General features: G+C 39.6%; 1 protein-coding gene and 1 pseudogene across 2 annotated transcripts in view; one reads left to right on the top strand and one right to left on the bottom strand.

Moving 5' to 3' along the window:
* Nucleotides 1-10,864: 10,864 nt before the first annotated feature.
* LOC139439302 (cysteine and histidine-rich domain-containing protein 1 pseudogene) lies at nt 10,865-11,640 on the bottom strand (annotated as a pseudogene).
* A 3,927-nt stretch (nt 11,641-15,567) lies between these two features.
* The window catches only part of MFSD6 (major facilitator superfamily domain containing 6), a 67,593-nt gene continuing 60,401 nt past the window's right edge, over nt 15,568-22,759 (top strand). The window contains exon 1 of one of the 2 annotated variants that reach the window (XM_004452554.5): nt 15,568-15,761. The gene's annotated coding sequence lies outside the window, so the exon portion shown is untranslated. The remainder of the gene's footprint in view (nt 15,762-22,759) is intronic. The other variant, XM_004452555.5, reaches the window with a different exon arrangement.

The raw sequence follows: 22,759 nt of genomic DNA, 5'->3' as shown, positions 1-22,759 counted from the left end.
TTCAGTGTCCTCAGCACTCAGGGTCCCTCAGTGAGCGATTTGCCTTTGAAAACTCAAAAAGGAGAATGAGACAGACCTGGGACGTACCAAAGCTTTTATAAATATGATCCTAAATATGCTCAAATTGCTAAAGGGAAACATGGACAAAGAACTAAAGGAAATCAGAAAACAAAAGGTGAACACACAAAGAATATCAATAAGGATGGAAGTTATGAAGCAGAACCAAGCTAACATTCCTTAGAGGGCTTCCATAATAGATTGGAGCTGGCAGAAGAATCAGAGAACTTCAAGATAAAGCAACTGAAATCATCCAGTCTGAAGAGCAAAGGAGGGAAAAATGAAGAAAAGTGAATATAGTTGAGGAAACTGTGGGACACCATCAAGCATATCATTGTATGTATTGTGGGAAAGTTGTAAGAGAAAAGCAATGTGTCACATAAAAGAGAGCCTCAGTAAGACTAAGTGCCAGTTTTTCATTGGAAACCACGGAGGCAAGAAGGCAGTGCGATGATATATTTAAAGTGCTGAAAGCAAAAAATTTCAACCAAAATTTCTATAACTAACAAAACTATCTTTCAAAAATGAGGGAGAGATTGAGACATTCCTGGATAAAAAAAAGCTGAGGTAGCGTTTGTCACCACTAGAGCAGTGCTTCAAGAGATGCTAAAGGAAAGGAGAATAGATATCAGACTGATGCCTCATGAAGAAATAAAGATCTCCAGTGAAAGTAACAACATGAGTAAACATGAATGTCAGTACTGTTGTATTTTTTATTTGTAACTCCAGTTTTTACTTCCTACAGGATCTAAAAGGCAAATGTACAAAAAGTTATAATGAATCTGGTTTTGGACTCATAATGTATAAACATGTAATTTGTAGCAAGAACTATATAAAAGTGGAGGGATAGTGGGGAATAGGACATAATTGTATATATTATTGAAGTCAGGTTTGGTATTAAAGCCAAGGAAGATTGTTACAGATCTAGGATGTTAAATTTAAGCCTCACGGTAACTACAAAAAAAATGTTGAAGACTATGCAATCTCATAGAGGCAGAAATTAGGGTACAGGTTGGCATAGGAGGGAGTCGGGGGAATGGGAGTCAATGCGTATCTAATGCAGGGTTTCTAATTGGTGAGATGAGCAAGTTTTAGTAATTGAAGGTAGTCAGGGCACTGTGCTATTGTGAATGTGATTAATCCTACTGAATGGTATGCTTGGGAGTGGCTGAGATGGGAAAGCTTATGTTGTACACATGCTCTCACAGTTTTCAAAAAAGAGAGAAACAGACAGAAAGAAAGAAGAAAAAGAAAGGAAGGAAGGGAGGGAGGGAGAGCAAGCAACTAAGGAGACAATGACAATTAAATACAATACATGATCCTGGATGGCACCTAACAAGGGAGGAGAAAAGGTTCAAAGGGACATCAGTTGGACATGAAATTAGCTGGAATATAAACTGTAACCTTTATATTAAATTTCTTGAACTTTATAACTGTACTTAAGGTGGTTACGTGAGCGAATATCCTTGTTCTTGGGAAATATATGTGGATATATTCAGCATATATTAAAGATATGTCAAGGAGCATGATGCATAAAACCTACACTTAAGTGTTCAGAAGATAGTGATACAGATAGATAGATAGATAGATAGATAGATGATAAATGGTCTGATAGATGGATAGATAGCATGTGGCAAAATATTAAATTGGTGGATCTGGCTATTTGGGGAGGGAATAGGGGAATTTTGGAGTTCTCTGTATGGGATTTTTAACACTTTTGTAACTGTCCTGTAAGTTTGAAGGTAGTTCACAATAAAAAGTAAACAAAACAAAACAAAACTATAAGTTCCATACTTTTATTTTGAAATAAACTTTAAAATACTATTTAGCAAAGGCATGAAATTCTGTTTGCTATTTTTATGTCAGTATTTGTGTTTTTTTGTTTTTTTTTTACTTAAATCGACAATTACAAACTTACTGTTTTACCTACACAATTCCTCCTGAATTATATGAGTCTACCATCATATAGAAAAATAGCCAGTAGAAAGAACTGTGTTGTGTAATTTAACCAGTAGTTAATTCCCAGGAAACCAAATGATAAGATGGATCAGGCTGTGGCTTTTGGCATGCAGTTGTTTTCAACTAATCTTCTGAATGAACTGGAAACCAAGGCTTTACACTAAATCAACAGGAAATGATGACAATTTGGATAACCATAGTGACAGTACTTCAGAAAGGCACAATTACCATAAATGCATTCCCAAGATAATACTCTGAGAAGTAAACAGAAGAACTGGAAAATGTTGAGAGAAAAGTGCCCAGGACAGTGGAGATTTTCTTGTGATTTAAATGGTGTGTCTTTTTTCCATCCTACAGGTATTATTTTAATGGTATTTCAGAAATTCTGAATTTTGAATATGATTTTGTATCTTGACACATTACTACATCTTATTTTTAATTTTGGTATTTCCTCGGTTTTATTCTCCTGAGTTCTCTATGGATGCAATCAAACAATACAAATAATTACAATTTTATCTCCTGCTTTCCAGCATGTATAACCCATAGTTTATTTTCTTATTGTGTAGGCTAGAAGTTCTGGAAGGATGTTTCAGCAGGAGTGTGCAGGAGGAACTTCAAGTAGGTGTACTTTACTGGTTCTTTAACATACACAGATTATTCTTAGTAATGAGTTTATTATAAATATCTTTACTTTATATAGCAAGGAAGGGAAATTTCATAATTTGTTTTAAGTATCCCAGGTCCTTTGGCAGCATCCAGTATGGGTACTCCTATTGGGCAGAGTTTTAAGCAAAACCAAGAGTTGCATTTGGCTCATAAAATAAAACGTAGTCTAGTCAGCAGTGGCCAGGAGGGAAGGATCGATTCTACTCACTAATGTACAGCATGAGTCAAAGGTTCCCTCAGCTTTATTGAATTCTAGTTGACATACAATAAATGGCACATATTTAAAGTGTACAATTTGAAAAGTTTTAGAAACCAACCCTGAAACCATAACCACAATCAAGAAAATGAACATAATTATCATCCTCCAAAATTTCCTCATGCCTCTTTGTAATTCTTTCCCCTCTACCCTCCCTGGTCCACCTTGCCTCCATTTCAGAGCAAACACTCATCTGTTTTCTGTTCTGATAGATTAGTTATCATTTTTTGGAATTTTATAAATGGAATGGGGGAATGGAGTCTGGCTTCTTTCATTCAAGATATTTATTTTGCTATTCATCCATGTATGTATATACATATATTCATTCATGCATATATAAGTAGTTTTTCCCTTTTAAACACTCAATAGTATTCCATTGTATACCTTTACAATTTGCTTATCTCCTGGTCATGGACATTTGGGCTATTTCTAGTTTGGGGCAGTTACAAATAAAACTGCTATGTATATTCATGCATAATACTTTTTGTGGACATATGCTTTTACTTCTCTTGGGGAAATACCTAGGAGAACAAAGTTGGTTGGAAATACCTAGGAGAACAAAACATTTATGAGTAACTTCTTAAGAAACTGCCAAATTATTTTCCAAGGGGGCTGTAGCATTTTACATTTCTACCACATCTGTATGAGGGATCCAGGTACTCCAAATTCTCGTCAGCGCTTTGAACATTCAGTCTATTTACAAGTACTAGCATCTCATTGTGATTTTCATTTGCATTTCTCTAATGCAGGGTTTCTCAACCTGGTCACTATTAACATTTTGGATATGATAATTCTTTGTTGTGGGGGCAGGGGCTCTTCTGTGCGTTATGGAAATTCAGCAACATCTCTGGCCTCTACTCTACTCACTACATGCCAGCAACATCCTCTACCCCAGTTGTGACAATTAAAAATGTCTCTAGAGGGAAGCAGATGTGGCTCAAGTGATAGGGCTTCCATTTACCATATGGGAGGACCTGGGTTCAGTCTCCGGTACCTCCTGGAGAAAAAGAGAATGTGTGCCTGTGCTGTAAGCCAGTGCCCATGTGGTAAGCCAAGTGCCCACACAGTGAGCCAAGTGCCCATGCAGAAAGCTGAGTGCCCATGTGGGTGCCTGTGCGGTGAGTCAAGTGCCCATGTGGTGAGCCAAGTGCCCATGTGGCAAACCAAGTGCCCATGTGGTGAGCTGAGTGCCCAAGTGGTGAGCCAAGTGCCCATGCTGCAAGCCAAGTGCCTGCGTAGTGAGCCAGTTCCTGCACAAGTGAGTCATGTGCAAGTGAGTCACACAGCAAGATGATGACACAGCAAAAGAGAGACCAAGGGGAAAGCCAAGGCGAAGCACAGCAGAGACCAAGAACTGAAGTGGCACAATTGACAGGGAACCTCTCTCCATGTCAGAGGTCCCTGGGATCAAATCTTGGTGAATCCTGGAGGAGAAAGACAAGAAGAGAAAACAAAAAGAGAAAAAGATACAGAAGATCACACAGTGAATGGACACAGACAGCAAAAACAGTAGGGTGGGGCTGGGGCCAGGGATGGGGGGAAGGGAAAAAATGTCTGAGGAGGAAGTATAATACCCTTAAAAAAAAAAAAAAAAGATTGTTGTTTAAAAAAAATAAAAATGTCTCCAGATATTGTCAGACATCTCTCGGGGTTTGGGGGGTGTGTGTCAAAATTGTCCCCAGTTAAAACCTACTGCTTTAATGACTTATGGCATTGAACATCCTTCATGTGCTTATTTCCTGACAATATACCTTCTTTGGTAAATTGTCTTTTGAAATAACTATTTTGCCTATTTCTAAAATTGAGTTGTTTTGTTATTGTTGTGAGAATTCTTCATGTATTCTATATAAGTCATTTGTTGGATATAGGTTTGAAAATAATTTCTCCCATTAAATGTTTTATTTTTATAACATTTCCTGTTAAAGAACAAAAGTTCTTAATTTTGATAAAATCCAATTTGTTTATTATTTTCTTATATAATTTGTGCTTTTCATGCCCTATTTAAGAAAATTCACTAAAGTCAAGGTAACTAAGATTTTCTCCTGTTTACTTCTAGAAGTTTTATAGTTTTAACTATTATATTTAGGTCTATGATTGATTTTGAGTTAATTTTTGTACATAGTGTGAGATAAGGCCAAGGTTCTTTTTTAACTGATTTCATTTTTTACATATGGGCATCTAATTGTTTCAGCACCAATGTGGGAAAAGTAAATCCATTTCTCACTGATTTGTCTTGGTACTTTTGTTGAAAATCACTTTACCATATATGTGTATGGGTTTATTCCTGGACTCTCTATTCTGTTCCATTGATCTCTATGTCTATCTTTATGCCAATACCACATTGTCTTCATTACTGTAAGTTTATAATAAGTTTTCAAATCAGATAGCTTTCAAAGAGTTCTCAATCTCTCATGGAAGTCAAACAAGTCAGTATAATACTGTTGTTTTTTGTAACTTAAGTATTTTTTTATTAATTTTCTTGACAGGTTAATAGGGCAAATCATATTCTACCTAGCCATAATTTTGTCTCTTTATGTTCTAGTCTAAGATAAGCATCATTTATATTTTTACCTGCACAACAAATTCAGAGGTTCTTAGGAATAGGACATGAAATAAAATGTCCATTAATGTAACCAGATTAAATAGATAAATTATATCGATACATAAAATCAGCTCTGTAACCAACTCTGAGATGAGCAAATGATTTGCTTTAACTAATAGCTCAATTTTGCATAACGCAGTAAATTATTGTTTAGGGGGAAAATCTCATGTAGTCAATATTTTAAAAGGAATATTAATCATTACTTTGAATCAGATCGAGTTCCAATTTCCCCCCTCAAATAATAAAGAACACAGGTTTATAAATTATGAAAGATAACTTTTTAAAAATCTAAATACAACTCTAAGTACTAGACACTTAGGTATTTTATTTGGGTCCAATTTTTACCACCGAAATTTCTTGTCATGGTACTTTTTTGACCCACTGATCATTTAGGAGTGTTGTTCAGTCTCCACACATTTGCGAATTTCCTCCTTTCCCATCTATTATTGGTTTCCAGTTTATGATCCAAGAAGGTGCTTTGTAGAAATTCAATCTTTATATATTTATTGAGACCTGCCTTGTTACCGAACATATGGTCTATCCTGGAGAAAGATCCATGAGCACTTGAGAAGAATGTATAACCTGATTTGGGATGCAACGTTCTGTATATGTCTGTTAGGACTACCTGTTTTATCATATTGTTCAAGTTCTTTTTCCTTGTTGGTCTTCTGTCTAGCTGTTCTATCTAATGATGTGAGTGGGGTGTTGAAGTCTCCAACTATTTTTGTAGAGATATCTATTTCTCCCTTCAGTTTTGCCAAAGTTTGCTTCGTGTATTTTGGGGCACCCTGGTTAGGTGAAAAGATATTTATGACTGTTATTTCTTCCTGGGGGATTGTCCCTTTTATTAATATATAATGACCTTCTGTATCTCTTATCACTTTTTTTGGATTTAAAATCTGTTTTGCCTGATACTAGCACAGCTACCCCTGCTCTTTTTTGGTTACAGTTTGCATGGAACCTTTCACTTCCAACTGGTTTGTATCCCTGGGTTTAAGGTGAGTACCTTGTAGGCAGGATATGGATGGCTTATGGTTGTTTGTTTTTTAATCCCTTCCACCATCCTACATCTTTTGATTAGGAAGTTTAATCCATTCACATTCAATGATATTACTGTACATGAATTACTTACTTCCACCATTTTATTCTTTGGTTTTCATATGTCACACTTATTTTTGTCTGTCTTTTCTACTCTTTTGGTTATCCTTTCTGCTATTCTTGTCTTCTACACACTCCTCCAAGCCTCTCTCTCCTGTCTGTTTTCTTCAGGCCATAAGGCTCCCTTAATATTTCCTGCAAAAGTGAGTTTTTTTTTTTTTTTTCTACAAACTCTCTTAATTTCTCTTTGTGAATATTTTAAACTCACCTTCATATTTGAAGGGCAATTTTGCTGGATAAAGAATTCTTGACTGGCAATTGTTCTCTTTCAGTATCCTAATCGTATCATACTTCTGTCTTCTTCCCACCATGGTTTCTGATAAGAAAGCCATACTAATTCTTTTTTTTTTTTTAAAGTAATAATTTTTTTTTTTAGATTTATTCTTACTTGTTTCTCTCCCCCTCCCTCCCCCTCAAGTTGTCCGTTCTCTGTGTCCACTTGCTGCATGCTCTTTTGTCCGCTTCTGTTGTTGTCAGTGGCATGGGAATCTGTGTCTCTTCTTTGCTGCGTCATCTTGCTGCGTCAGCTCTTTCTGTGTGCAGTGCCACTCCTGGGCAGGCTGCACCCTCCTTCACGCTGGGCGGCTCTCCCTACTGGGCACACTCCTGGCACGTGGGGCTCCCCCACGCGGGGTCACCCCTTTGTGGCACGGCACTCCCTGCGCGCATCAGCACTGTGCATGGGCCAGCTCCACACGGGTCAAGGAGGCCAGGGTCTGAACAGCAGACCTCCCATGTGGTAGACAGACGCCCTAACCACTGGGCCAAGTCCACTTCCCCCATACTAATTCTTATTGGGCTTCCCTAGGCTGTGAAGGTTTGTTTCTCTCTTGCTGCTCTTGGAATTTTCTCTTTATCTTTGATGTTTGACATTCTGAGTAGTAGGTGTCTTGGAGTAGGTATACACAGATTTAATCTTATTGGAATATGCTGCACTTCTTGGACATGTAAGTACATTTCTTTCATGAACGTTGGGAAATTTTAAGCCATTATTTCCTCTAATACTTTTTCTGCTACTTTTACCTTCTCTTCTCCCTCTGGAATTCCCATGACATGTATGTTGTTGCGGTTCATGTTATCATTGAACTCTCTGAGCCCCTGCTCAATTTTTTTTCCCATTCTTTTCTCTCTCTTCAATTTCAGTTTCTCTGTCTTCTGTTTCATTTATTCTTTCTTTCATTTGGAATCTGCTGCAGTGTGCCTCTGTGGGTTTTTTTTAAAGATTTATTTTTTAATTTATTTCTCTCCCCTTCCCCCACCCCCAGTTATCTGTTCTCTGTGACTATTTGCTGCGTCTTCTTTGTCCACTTCTGTTGTCAGCAGCACAGGAATCTGTGTCTTGTTTTGTTGCATCATCTTGCTGCGTCAGCTCTCCGTGTGTGCGGTGCCATTCCTGGGCAGGCTGAACTTTCTTTTGTGCTGGGCAGCTCTCCTTATGGGGCGCACTCCTTGCACATGGGGCTTCCCTACATGAGGGCACCCCTGCGTGGCACGGCACTCCTTGCGCACATCAGCACCGCACATGGGCCTGCTCCACACGGGTCAAGGAGGCCCAGGGTTTGAACCGCGGACCTCCCATGTGGTAGATGGACGTCCTCACCACTGGGCCAAGTCCACTCCCCTGCCTCTTTGTCACTTTTCTATTCAAGTTTTCAAATTCTTCTTTGTGCTTGTTCAGTGTCTTCTTGATGTCCTTTATCTCTTTAGTCATATGTCTTTATTTTGCAATTTTCTATCAATCTTGTCAAATTACTTGTCTCAAATCCTGTGTCTCATCTGGGTCGTTGATATATTTCTTTGCTTGGGACATTTCTTCCATTTTCTTAGTATGGCTTGTAATTTTTTGCTGATGTCAAGGCATCTGCTTATGATGGTGTTTATTCTGTTGCTCAATTTCTCTCTTTTGTAGGATTTAGTGGCAAAAGACTGTATTAATGCCATTCTTTGATTCTTGGTTCAACCTGTTCTAGATCTCTAGGATTGTCCCTGTTAGTTGCTCAAATCTGGGCCCTGGACCCAGTAATGGGTCCAGCTTCCTAGGGCCTTGGGGAGGGAGGCTATAAAGGCTGGAAAAAGCCTCTCTTACTTACATACTTTTAATTCCCTCACTTGCACTTCCTTGATGGGCCAGCAGATGGCGCTCTTTGGCAGGCCCCTCAGTTCAAAGCTCGGTCAAAGTGTTGTTTGCTCCAGCACAGACTGGATCACTGTGACAGAAGATCCTGCCTGAAGGCTATTCAGAGCTCACAATTCAAACTTTCTCAGAAGCTGTTCTCCAATCTTTGCTGGCAGCCCCCTCTTTTCCTGAGTGGAAATAACTCCACTCCTCTTTGCATCTTCAACAACCAGTCAAAGTAGAGAGGGAAACTGAGAAGGTTGGGACCCTTTAATCCCTTGCTGGCTCCCAAAGCAAACAATGGTGTGGCCCCACCCAGCCTGGAAGGACTCAGGACACAGCAGACCAAATCCATGGGTTAAAGCTTCATCAGCCTTAGGCTGCATCCCTCTATCTTCCGTTTCCTAGGAAGGTGGATCCCTACAGGCCCCCTTTATCTGTAGCTGCGGGTCCAAGGCCAGAGAAGTCAAAGCTTTCAGCTTGTAGGGTGGGGAGGGGTGCGGGCAGTCCACTCAGGATCTTAACATTGATGTTCCTCTCCTGAGCCTCTTTCTCTTTTGGGTGGTGTGCAACCTTCCCCTGGTGCCCTACACCCTAGAACTTTTTTTTTTCCAGGCCATTTTTGCCTGTCCTCTAGCTATTTTTCTATGAGAGGACAGAGTCCTGTGTCTTTCTGATCCACCATCTTCCCAGAAGTATTGTCATGGGACTTTGATGTCCAAAATGCCCGGTAAGCTGTTGCTGCCTGCCAGGTTTTTTGTATCTTTATTTTTAAGAAAGCTAAACCAAGTTATACTTACCTAAACACATCTGAGAGTTATTTGCTAAGGGTAGTTGAATGAGATACACTCTTTAATCCATTAAATAAACATATACAAGTTTTTCTTTATGAGAATTTCATTAATTCCAAGAAAGGAAAAACACTGTAGAGGTTTGGAGAATAATCATTTTAATCTATGTAAGTGTCAATCATACCTAACTTAGCAAGTTTTGCCTTCATAATATTTTTTAATTTTAATTCTCTTCTTGATCTTTGTACTCCCTCAAAAAGTAACTGATTCTTTAATAGGCCAAATGAGCACAATCTAATTCTGTGATACCTAAATATCTAGGTATTTATTTGTACAATAAATAAATAAAGTACAATATATAATCCATATTGTATCATCTAGAATTATCAAGCTCTTCATGAAAGTCTAAAAAATGATTTAAAAGATTTAAGCTATTTTATATTTAACAAGAGATAGTTGTCATAAAGCAAAGCATTTACATTTTTTTATATCCTAATGTATTTTCACAAGCCTTTTAAAAAGTCTACAGTTTTACAGATACAGTTTTCCATCAATGAGGCCAGATGAAATTTCTTTTGATATATATCTAATTAAAAGCTTTAAGAGAGTATAGGCTGTAAATTGGGCACAATTTAGTTAGGACACTACACAAAGGACCTTCAAATAATCAGGAAAGAGATAGTTAACATTATTGCTTAGTCTTACAAAATGATGATTTTAACCAAGTTGATATCTCTATAGTCTTATTTATAATGCTACCTATATGATTATATCATACTGCTTGGCAAATAATACAGGTTATTGAAATAGATGTAATTCAATTCATTGTAAGTGAATTTTAACTTGTCAACCAACGCATATATTTCTCTTTAACTATCTGCTACATTACTTCAGAACAAATCCTTCTAGAAAAAGTAACCATCTGAAGTGGAAAAAACAATGCAGAACTTTATGTCTTCCTTAAAGATCTTCAAGTATCATAGGAACACAAATCCATGAAAAAGCTGATCATAATCTGACATTCTATCTTGCTTTACTAATTATGGGCTAAGAGAAAAATGTGAAAAAATTGTTCCTTAAGATTCCTCTGCTCAACATAAATAGTATATTAAGAAGTACTACAACTCTGTTTATGAGCTGTTTTCTAACGTCTTCAAGTACAGAACACAACTATGGTTCCATTAGTGAAGAGAAATTAATAATTAATCTTATGTAACTCAAAGAAAGATTGAAGACACAAAAATATAAAATGACTTTGGCTTTCAAAAAGCTCCTCTTGACTCTGAAATGCCAGAATTCAACAATAATAAAACAAAAGATTACAGCAGCAAGCTAAGTTTGTCACACATTATTAGGAATGCTGATATAGGCAGTAGTTTTTTTTTTTCCAATCTGTCTGTTATAGCTTCCTTTTGTTTTTCCTGCTGTTTTGGTTGCAGGCAGTTCAAAGTTTGCCCACATACAGGTTCAGCTTTTCTCATGGTGACCTCAATCTTGGTTGCATTCATAGATACATAACATCGCTTTACATCAATCATACCCCATAATTTCATATTTTGATGAAATTCTTTCTCTCCTTCAAATATAAGGTGCATATTTAGCAATGTGGTCTTCGACTAGGTCCTGGAAGGGAATTTTTAGCATGTCTTGAAATGGTGACTTCATCCCAGTTTGATACCAGTCATGACTACTTGGGACAATGTTTTCCCCAGCATCCTTTTCAGTCCACTTGTGTTACCCTGTGGAACAGTCCTCTTGGGCTAAAATGTTTTAAAACCAGAAGTTTTTTCTTGTACAACAGCTCCAGTATTTCATTCCTTCATGGAAAACAGGTACTCCAGAATGCTATACACAGATTTCTTCTAGACTCTGCAGACCCTGGTATGTCTTTGAACACTCTCCAATTTTACAGGAGGTTCCAATCTTAACTTCATCACTGTGTGATGAATGCATGAAGAATGAAGTTGGAGGACTCACAGTTCCTGTTCTTAAAACATATTACAAAGCCACAGTAATAAAATAGGGAAAATGTTAGTTTATATATATGGTAACAGAAAAAAATTTTTAATCCATGGAAATACACTACACAAACAGTAAGCCCTATGCATGATTTTATGCATGATTGTTCTGTAAACCCAGAACTTCCCTAATAAAGAAAAAAAAAATGAGTTGGTGAGGGGAAGAAGATAATGAAGGGTTGTGAGGGACTTGGTGCATCTGAGGTGCTTTTGAAACATCTCACTGTTCAATTGGTCATGTGGATCTGGTGCTCAGGAAAGAAGATGCTCAGAGAGAGGGATTTCAGGGCGTCCTCAAATATTCTGTCACTGAAGCCAAGGGAGTGGATGAAGAAAAGGCCTAGAACAAAACTTAAGGAAAACTAAAACCTAAATGGAACATACAATGAGAGTGGCCAGAGAGGAAGGGGAAAGCCCCATAGATGGAGAATCCCAAGGAGGGGACAGTCAACAGCATCTAATTGTTGCTGACAGGTGAGGGAAGAAGAGTGGATGACCTCATCTGCGTAATCTCTGTATGCGTATCTACATGTTTATAAGTGTTTGAATGAGCAAGGAGGAAGGAGTGGTTAAGAGTGAAGGGCCCTGAAGTCAGACTACCTCAATTCAAATGCAGACTCTGTCACTTACTAGCAGTTTGCCCTTGGTCAGGTTACTTTGCTTCTATGTGCACCAGTTTCCTAATCTGTAAAATGGGATAAAAATTGTACCTACCTGTATGTGGCTGTAGTGTGGATTAACTGAGTAAATACATTGAAAGTGCTTTGAACAGTGCCTAGGAAATCATGAATTCTATGTAAGTGTTAGCTATTGTGGTGATTTGACCTAATAATTTATGTAACCTACTAATTTTATGTAACCTAATAATTTAAATCTAGTGTATTCCTGAGGGTATAAACCCATTTTAAATAGGATCTCTTGATGAGGCTACTTCAGTTATAGTGTCAGTGATCCACATCATTCAAAATGGGTTTTAATCCAATTACTGGAGTCCTTTATAAATAAAATGAAGAGAGAGAGAGAGAGGGAGAAAGCCACAGAAACAAGAAGCTTAAAACAATGAAATAGGAAGAGACATTACCATGTGCTTTGCCATGTGGTAGAGGAGTCAAGGATTGCTGGCAGCTGGACTTTGGGAAGAAAGCATTACCTTGAAGACGCCTTGATTTGGACATTTTCTCAGCCTCAAACTTTAAGCTAACAAATTCCCATTGTTTAAGCCAACCCATTATTTGGTTATTATTATTATTACTACCCATTATTGAGTATTTAAGAATACTCAATCCTGCCAAAGGAAATAAGAGAAACAAACATTATAAAGAGGATAAGTAAATTTAAGGTAGAAGCAAGTAGTCTGAGACAAAGTAAGAAGTGCTTATTTGAGCTAGACATAGAAAAGAAAGGACAGAAGGACCAAGTAGGCACCCAATACTTTTGCTTCACTAAATATTTACAGAGCACTCAATATTCACGAAGCCCATTGGTTACACCCATGTGGGCTCCACTTGTCCTGTGCCCGAGAAGTGCATCGACAATCCAGTTACTCATCAGGCTAACTGGCAAGCTAGAACTAGTTAGGCATGCTTGCTTCTTTGTCTTTCAACAGAGTAATCATGTGTTGGCTCAGGCACAGGAATTATCCATCTGCCAGGCCTTCTTACTCAAACTCTGGTCCTCTTAACCATACCATCGGCGGGGAGTGCTGATGAGGTAGAGAGAGGGAGACAAAGTTTATAAATATTACATAAAATATATCACATATTTGTTGCCTATCCTAAGAGTGTTAACCTACCCATCTTTTCCCCCTTCTTACTGTGTTTTAAACTGATTCAATAAACCATGTGATTTGAAGATCTTAATTTTATCTGAGTCTCTCTGTGCCATAATCTGTGGGAAGCCTGCCTGGCAAGGTACTGGGAGGCTACTTTCCCATACCACGCCCACATCAGTGGTTAATTCATAGAGGGTGGAATGTGGGGAGGGGTGGCAGGCCACTTTTCTTTTTGTACACTTGCATCTAATTCTTGGTTATACTGACAATTGATTTGTTTTGTATTTAAAACATTAAGAAAAAAATATTTAAAATATACATGATTGGAACAATGGGATACAAGTCATGGCCAAAGAATCTGAAGATATTAAAAGGGACGTGGCTGCCAGGTAGAAATGCCCTTCACTATGCTGACCCTTGAGACTGCCCTGTCCTATTTGAAAGAAAAATGCCCCCTCTAATTTCTAGGATCATTTTTCTTCACTTTTCAACATGGTGCTGCTTCTGAACAGCTGTAAGTCAAGAACCAATCTTCCTTTTCCCAGGTTCTTCCTGCTCTCTTTCTCCTTCTGCATGCAGGAGAGAATGAAGTACCTGAATCTCTAAAAAAAAAAATTATTGAAGTGTATCATTCATACATGAACATATGTAAACAAATGTATAGTAAAAGTTGTGAACTTATAAAACTAGTACTTGAATCTTGGTAGACTTGGGATCTGGGCACTCTCTTCTTTTTTCTTTGTTTTTAAAAGAGTTGCTTCTTTAACAACTGGACACATAAGAAGAATGATAGTTCTGTTATGACAGTTACCATCCTGGTACTTTATAGGCCACTCAGTTTGAAGAAATACAGTTGGTAGCCCTCTCCAGGCCAGCTGGCTCAAAGATCAGTCTCTCTATTAAGTCCAACAACCAGGAATAATCTCTCTTTTTGAAGCTCTTGCATTCACTGTCTTTAGCTGTTGCGCTTTTGTGTCAGTATTGCCAGTGGATTTATCAAGAGGTTAACGTAGCTTAAGCTTCAGGGACCCTTTCTAGGTTCCAGGATGGGTTCTAGCAACTTGTACTTGTAATTTTACTTTATTCTTCCTAAAGAATTATCATCACTATGATTTAATGATTAAGAGCTTAAAACCTGGAATTAAAAGAAGCTTGCTCTCCTTTTACTGTTTTGCAACTTGTATGTTACACTACCTTTCAGCCTTGGTTTCCTTAGCTGTGAAATGGGAATAATATTACCTATTCCATACGATTATGGTAAGACTTAAATAGTACTTAAACAGTGCTTCCTATGTATGCTCATAAAGCTTAGCTGCTTTTATAGTTATTGCTGATTTGCTACTTCAAGAATTAGACCATAAATTCCCTGAGAATGGGATTGGTATTCCCCAGGTACACAAAATACTTGTTGAATGAATGATACATTTTACAATCCACTGCACTATCTCCACCCTCTGCATGTTTAACCAGAAAAACAACTTTAAGTTCTTAGGGTGACACACACAGTCCACCTCTTCAGCGAGGCGCCGGATACTCAGTAACATCTTCCTAAAAACGGGTGTTTTAACCTCAGTGGACCCCTTCCCCGGTCAGCCCTGAGAGCGTCTTCTTACTTGCCTTCTACCCCTCACCCGTTTGCATCTGCCGGGTCAAATGAGGACGGTCTGCCAAGGCTGAGACCAGAGACACTGAGAGAACGCATTAATGGCGTTAGCACTGTGTCTGGAACACAACAAGCGCTCAGTAAATGATGGTTCTACTTATGATGAACTCCAGATCAAACGCCCATCCCTTGCCCGCCTCGCCTCCCCCGACCCCCGACCCGCGGCGCAGGCCTGCAGCTTTTGCTCCGGGTCTCAGCCGTAAGCAGGTGGGGAATATCTGTGGGAGGCGGGGTTAGGACCTTGTCCGTCTGCCTGCCCCTTCTCAGCGCTCTTCCCCATCCGGGCTGGGTCCAAGGGTCCCCGGGGACTGCCGGCGGGCGGGAAGCCGGGAGCAGACGGCGGCCGCCGCCGCATCCGCCGCCGCCGCAGGAGGCGGAGCGCTGCGCTGCACCTGGCGGCGGATCCTCGCGCACGAGCCTCGAAACGGGTCCAGCCGACCCCGGCGGCGGCGGCGGCCGGGCCTCACGGGAGGAGGAGGTGGAGGACGGCGACGGGCTGCCGCGGCGGGCGCGCGGGCCAGGCCGCTCTCCCCTGCCCCACCGGCGCGCATCCCTCCGCCGAGCCCCGCCCCGCCCGCTGCAGCCGGGAGAAGCGAGCCGCGCGCCCGAGATGGTGCGTGGGGCCCCGACAGCCGCCGCCCCGCTCCCCGGGGAGGGGGCCCCCCGCGCCCTGCGCAGCTGAGCGCCGCCGCCGCGCGCAGCAGGTGAGTCGGGGCGCGGGGAGAGGGCGCGCTCGGCGGGGGGCGGCGCGGCAGGCCCGCCGGGCCTCCTCCCGCGGAGACGTGCTCAGCTCCCGGCTCTGGGCGCCCCAAGCCGGTGCGCACACCTGCTGTCGGGGGAAGGGGATGCAGGGAGGGAGCCCGGTAGGAGTGCGTGTGTGGGTGTCTCCGCTCCCTGCGCGGCTTGACCACCGCTCCCTGGCCTCAGCTTCTGGGTCGGTTGTCATCTTTGTGGGTGCTGGGGGAGGCTGTAGCCGGTTCCCCCGCCGCGAGCTGCACTTCCGCAAACGTAACTCGAGTCGGGAAAACAAAGGCGCAGCCCCGGGAGCCCTCCCGGGCGCCCGCAGCTGCTGCCTGGGTGGGATTGTAGGTCCCAGTGTCCAGGCCCTTCTCGGCCCTGCCCCACGCGCGCCCTTGACATAAACATCCTCGAGGGAAAGGGAGGGGGCGAGAACCTCTCGTTTCCTCACGCTTGGCAGATCCAATGACAAGGATCTAGCCACTTGCTTGGCAAGAGGAAGAAATTAACATCGTCTGCCTCCTCCGGTGAATAAATAGGGAAAAAAATACCTTTCCACCTGCCATCTGTCGTCCTAGGAGAAAGCCCCCACCTCGTGCTTCTTGAACTCAATCTAACACCTCCCTCGAGTCCTTCTGGGATACAGGGGGGTTGCCAGTCCTTCATAGCCCGTCCTTCACTGTCACCTGTACACTTAGGTAAAGACTGTGAAAATATCCAGACCCCACTTTTCCCCTCATTTTTCCCGGTACACGGTGCATTTTACCGCTCCTACACACATTTGCTATCACAAACGTATTCTTTCATCCAAAAAATTTTAATGAGCACCTTACAGAGCAGTAGATAAAATCTTGCTTGTTAACCGTAGGAAAGAACCCTAAATTAGAGTTAAGGTTCTAATCCCAGTGGGTATCTAAATAGTTGTGCATTCTTGGGCATGTCCATCTTCGTGAACCCCAGTTTTCTTATAAGTAAAAGGAGATAGTTGGATGGTACCATTACCAAGTTTCTTCCTAATAGTTCTGAAAGTCCCAGTTTGCGGAAATCTAACCCCTTCAATAGAGAAAAATGTAAGGGATGGGGTGTGTGCGGACACACATTTGGCAACCATTTCATAAAATCATATGTACTTGGTAGGTCCTCGGTGTTGGCAGAACATCCCTTGCTACTAACTAGCTAAGGTGTATACATCATTGATGACCTTAAGTAAAAGGAGAGGATGGGGAGCCTTGTCTGGCTTTTGCCACTTAAGCTGCTGGTAGGTAGCAGATATGGAGGCTATTTTCCTTCTTTAGTGGTAGTCAGATGACTTGTGTTTACCCCGAGTTGGAAGTAAAGTGTAGATTTGCTTAGGAGGAGGCTGGGACCTTGCTAATGAGCCCTGTGCAAGACATCCTGGGGGAGAAGGAGGAGAGAAGATCATATTTCAGCAATGCACTCATGCTTCTAAGCATGTTTACAATAATTTATTTCTAAGGCACTTTCTTTGTTTATATAAATAAGGGAAATATAAAAGCAAGAAAGCAAGTAAATCACAAAGACATAATATAGCAAGGGTTGCAGGATTTTCGTGGTTTTGGGGTATTGGATCATCAAGTCCATTGTATAGTTAATAGAAATAAGGTACTTTTTGAGCACTTGCTATATTCAGGACACCATCTTAAACATTTAATTTCTAAATCTCTGTAAGATAACTCCTTTTCCTGAGTTTTGTGATACTGAAAAGGAAACCATAAAGGTTAAGCAATTTATATAAACCACAGTCAGTAAGAGAAATGGAGTTAGATTTGACCTTGGGTCTCTGACTCCACAGCCCAGGAAATTTCCACAGTGTCCCTCCCAACTCAGGACCCATTAAGTCTCACCACCCATACAGGTGCGTCCTTTGCTTCTTGCCTTGGAATATTAACTTCATTTCAATGTACTTATAGCATTTATCTGTGTAGGATTATCTATATATTTATAATGCATGCATGTTAATATATGTTTACCCATTCGATCTTACCATTTTTTAGATTGAAGATGGGTTTAAAATGAATATAACCAAAAATAAATTTAGGCTAACACATTTTTGTTTTTTTCGATGTTCAGTTAAATCTTGATTTAGCATTTTCCTTGTTGGGAAGAGGGAACAATGCAATAAATGTAAGTGTGTTGGCTAGCTGTTTTGGTATATTGGTTGGGAAAAAGAAGAAGTATTAAGTGAAAAATGTAAGTTGCCAAGGAGATTTATATGTGTGTACACAAACCTGCATACAGGCACCCATATACCTTCAGTCCCCAAACTGTTGACAGTGGCTATATTGTGGAGGGAAGATTACATTTTAACTTTTTACTTTATAAAGTTATGTGTGGGCTTTGTCTTTTTAATTTTGCAACAAGCATGTGTTCTATTATGTGAATTAAAAAAAGAAACAAAATAAGAATGGAACTATTTTATAAAAACAAAATAAAAATTGAATATACACTCTATTGTTGTTAGGGATGTGAAATGAGATTCAGAGAGATCAGTGAGAAATGCGGTGTGGGGGCAACAGATGAAAAACCTTAGATAATTGATTTTAACCATTTCTGATAGCAACTACAACATATTCTGCAGCACCCTGATTTCCCTATTCAGTAAGAATGCTTTGGTGCACACCCCAGTTTCTCTGCTAGACTAAGGGAATAAGAATTTCTTTCCCTCTCACCACCTTTCTATTGGTGGCTATCTGTGGAAGCGTGATTGTTCTTTACATAAAAAGGTAGGAGTGGGCAAAATCAATTTACCTGCTGTGTCATCTCATGAAATTATGGCATTCTGCGTGACTGCAGGGATAATTATTTTTAGTAACATAATTTCAGAAGTAGCAGTTTTTCATCAGCTTAATCTAGTCTGATGCATGTATTTATTATATACAATCCTACAATCCTGCCCAGTTCTATGTAAAATTAACAAGTCACTATAGTAATCCTTAAAAATTAATACATTTCCCTGCTCAGACTTAGAAATCCAGAGCCAAATACATGCAGACTTTTCAGAATCAAGAAAAGAAAGTACTTGCTTCTTGTGTTTTTTACATGAAGGAAACCTGAATAAACTTGGTCCATTATAAATGCAGGTAAGTAATGCTGAGAAAGAGATAACTGTAAAATTATTTTTCAGAAGAGATATGACAATTTTAGGTAGCAATCAACATTTCATTTAAGATTCTATCCCTTGATTTAGGAAGCTCTCTTTGTTCACTAGGTTTTCTTTAAACCCAAAAATCAAGTGCAAAATCCTACCTTAGTACAAGGCAGTCATGGCAAAACTTTGTTCCACACAGCAAAACTAACTTGGTAGTTTCCAGAATACAGCATTTTGGATTCCTGGGAAAAGCAAACCTAAACATCCAATGCGAATTCTGTGTGGAGCAATTAAAACACCTTGTGTCTCTATCAAGATTGTTCCATTGGGGCTTATAATTCCTGCATTGTTAATTGTCCAATATTAGTGGTCTGTGACCATTTGCCATAGTTTACTGGCATTTGCGGGGAGGGAGAAGGTTTAGAGAGATGAGAGAAGCTTTTATCTGCCTGATTTGTTGTCCTAAGTTCTGAATGGCATATTAGCCAGTACTTAGCCTCATTGTGGGACTTCAATAACAATTGCATTGTAGCTGATTTTGGTTCTCCACATTTGGAAGATATTTACTTACTCTTCTGTACAATGGCATTGTTTGAATTAAGTTGGCTGGGCAGTTTTTGGAAACTCTGAAAATCATTTAGCTAAGACAAGTAGTAGTTGATTTATTGGTGTAGAGGCCAAAACCAGAAAACTTGGCCAAACCAACACAAATAAAAAAAACAAATGTAGAGCACCTACCTCTTGAACCTATATATTAATATATGTCTGCTATAGATATTGCAACTCTGGTTGCTGAGTTGTGGCTCTAAAAAGCACACACGCATGCATCTACATGCACAACCCCCCAGTCTTACCTGCATACCAATAAAACACACCTCCAAGCATTGGGTGGATTAAATGTAGCCTGTCTTGGTCCAGTATAATGGAATTGTAGCTGCATCATGGATATGCTGATGATTCTGTTGCAGGTATGTTACAGTTTGGAAATGTGAATAGGAACTTTGTACTGCCTTGGAACCTGGTAGTCTTGCTGCATTTTAGGACGTGAGGGGTGGATTGGGAAAGAATGGGGCAAAGATGGGAAGAAATTAAGGCTTTTAGAAAAATCATAATCAAGAAGTACAGAAAAGGATTGGGTTAAGGAGGGCAGAGACACCTTTCTTTAACATTTGTTCTGGGTGTGTTTAAAGAATGGGAGACAAATTCAGGGAACATTCTGCAAATAGAAAACAAGGAAGTCCAACCTTGAGTGGCTCTGAGGAAACCTTTGGAAACGTTTTTGATCTGAGACCATGCACGGGACGGGGGCGGAGTCTGTGTGCGAAAGGAGAGGAACCAAGAGAACTAGACACCTGTGAGTCAGCTGTGGCCAGAGGGAACTCTGGTGTGACTTTGCTGAGGATGAAAAGGAGAACTGAAAAGAGGAATTGGTGCTACCTTGACAAGCCTGATTTGTGTGTTAATCGTGCCAAGGGAAAGTGAGAAACAAGGCGGGGCTGTTAATTACTCTCCTGTGTTTGGTTAAGTGGCCAGGCCTGCACTCCCCAGCCAGGTGCCCTCTGCAGACCACGCTGCAGGCGAGCGGAGTGTAAGCTGGGCCCAGTGCTCAGAGACGTGTCCAGCAGAGCCCCGGACTCCCCGAGAACCCAGATCCCCGGGACGCTGGTGGGCGTGGGCCCCTGTGAGCCGCGTGGGGATTTCTCTCATAACTGCTCTGGGCCTTTTAGTGACAAGGTTGAAGTAGAACCGTTTAGGCCCACGGTGAGCAAGTCCTCTGTAGTGCAGAAGGCAAAGTGCGAAGCCTCAAAACTAAACAAATAAAGCAGAACCTAATAAAGAGACTTCTAGATATCTATGACTTTCAAAGAAATGCACTGATTAACACCATCTGATCCAGCATAGTCAAGCTTCCCGAGCTATCATGGAATGCCTAAATTCTATTTCAAAATAATTTCTGTGGAATTGTGTTTAACTAATGAACAGTTTTGCCCAAATTCACCTTCTTGATGGAGTTTAAATAACAGACTTTATTGTTATACTTTCAGAGGGTAAAGATGACACACAATTTATATTTTATTTTCAATATAATGAGGTTCCCTTTAATTTCAAAGTGTATCTTGTAAGAGTGTCCCAAAGCCCTTGTAACAGGCCCTTCCATTTGTTTCTACTGGGAAGCACCAGGTATTAGATGGATTCAATCAGACAACTCCATATCATCTTATAGGAACTCCAGGATCAGGGGCATCCCAGTTGCCACTTAAATATTTTAAAATAATGCTTTTAAACATATATATTATTAAAAGTAACAAATGCTTATTGAACAAAAATCTAGCAGAATATAAGAAAAAAATCAAAGTAAGTTATAATTTTACCACTCAGCGATAACCCTTAGTAACATGTAGTATTTTTTCTTCATCTTTTTCTAAAATATATGTCATATAAAGTGTAGCCCATCAATTTACAAACATAACATCTTGCTATGCAGAGGTTTGTGTCTTATATTTTTCACTTAATATGATGCAATAATTGTGAGCATTTCCCTATGTAATTAAGTTCTATTTTTCTATCATGTATTTGCGAGATTCTGTTTTTCTCTTGTTTATCATGCCGTAATTTATTTTACTACCTACATTAGTGATCGTTTACTTTGTTTATAGTTTTGATTATTATGAAAACTGCTATAATAACATCCTTACACTTAAATATTTGTTTTCTGGAAAGTTTTACTTCTACTCTCAGCAAATGAGAATGCCTGTCAGTTCTCATCTTTACCAGCATTGGATTTTATTTTTAAAATATATGGGAATGACATGTAATTAAAGTATCTTTTTTGAGGAGTGGGCTAGTTAATACATCTTTTTCTGAAATAAATCATCGTTTGAACTGATAGCATATGGTTAACTCTCAGTTTACCAGAGCCATAACAGCATAAAAAAATAAAACAAATTTTAGGCTACATGTACTGTACTAGGATATGCTAAGGATATAACTTATTGTTTTAGACTAGAATGCATTTAAGGATAATTAAAAATCAAATTAGAAACAATTATTGGTGGTAGCTACATGAGTAAAGAAAAACTTAATGCTATATTATTAATACCTGAAGTTGTGCTTTTTTTGCTCATTACCATTCTTATTTTCCCACAGTTTGATTTTCTTTTGTTCTTAGTATTTTTAGATCTTGGACCTACATCCTATATTAATTGTATTTACCCAAGCCAGTCCTTCTTTGCAAAGATCTTGAAGGAAAAAAGAATTATGTGTTTCTAAAACACAGGTTCATGTATCTAAGTTAAAAAATAAACCAAAAAACATTCAGATTGAATTTATACTTTGCCTTTTGCTTTTTACTAACATGCATTGTCTATAAATTGCATCTTAAAATACAGAAAGCAATAATTTATTGAGGAAGATATTTCTGTAAAACCTTAAGTAAATAACGTTTTCAATGTCATGTTTTTCAAAATCTTTTATGTTCTGAAGAGATAAATCTGAGATTTTTCATGTTACTTTCTTGGCAGAGAAACACGTTTATTAAAATGGCAAATGATTTGATAATAGAGTCTACAAAGTATGTTAACGCCTTGCTGTGGCTCCCAGTTTCACTGTGGCCTGTGATGGTGCTGACTGCGTTTTGTCCTTGGCGCTTTCTCTCCTTTCCTAACTAATGCCTTGCTGGCCCTATACTAATTATAACGCATTTGAGACACCACTGTGTCTGAAGGCTCCCACACAACAGTAGTTGAACTTTTTAGGGTCTCTGATCCCAGAAATTGCATAATCATAGAAAGCTAATAAGAATTCTAAGAAATTAACATCTATTTGAGAAATAAATGTGTGATGCTAGCATTTATA

Source organism: Dasypus novemcinctus, chromosome 7, assembly GCF_030445035.2.
Source record: "Dasypus novemcinctus isolate mDasNov1 chromosome 7, mDasNov1.1.hap2, whole genome shotgun sequence".
Classification (NCBI taxonomy): Eukaryota; Metazoa; Chordata; class Mammalia; order Cingulata; family Dasypodidae; genus Dasypus; species Dasypus novemcinctus.
This window is presented reverse-complemented; position numbering and strand designations above follow the sequence as displayed.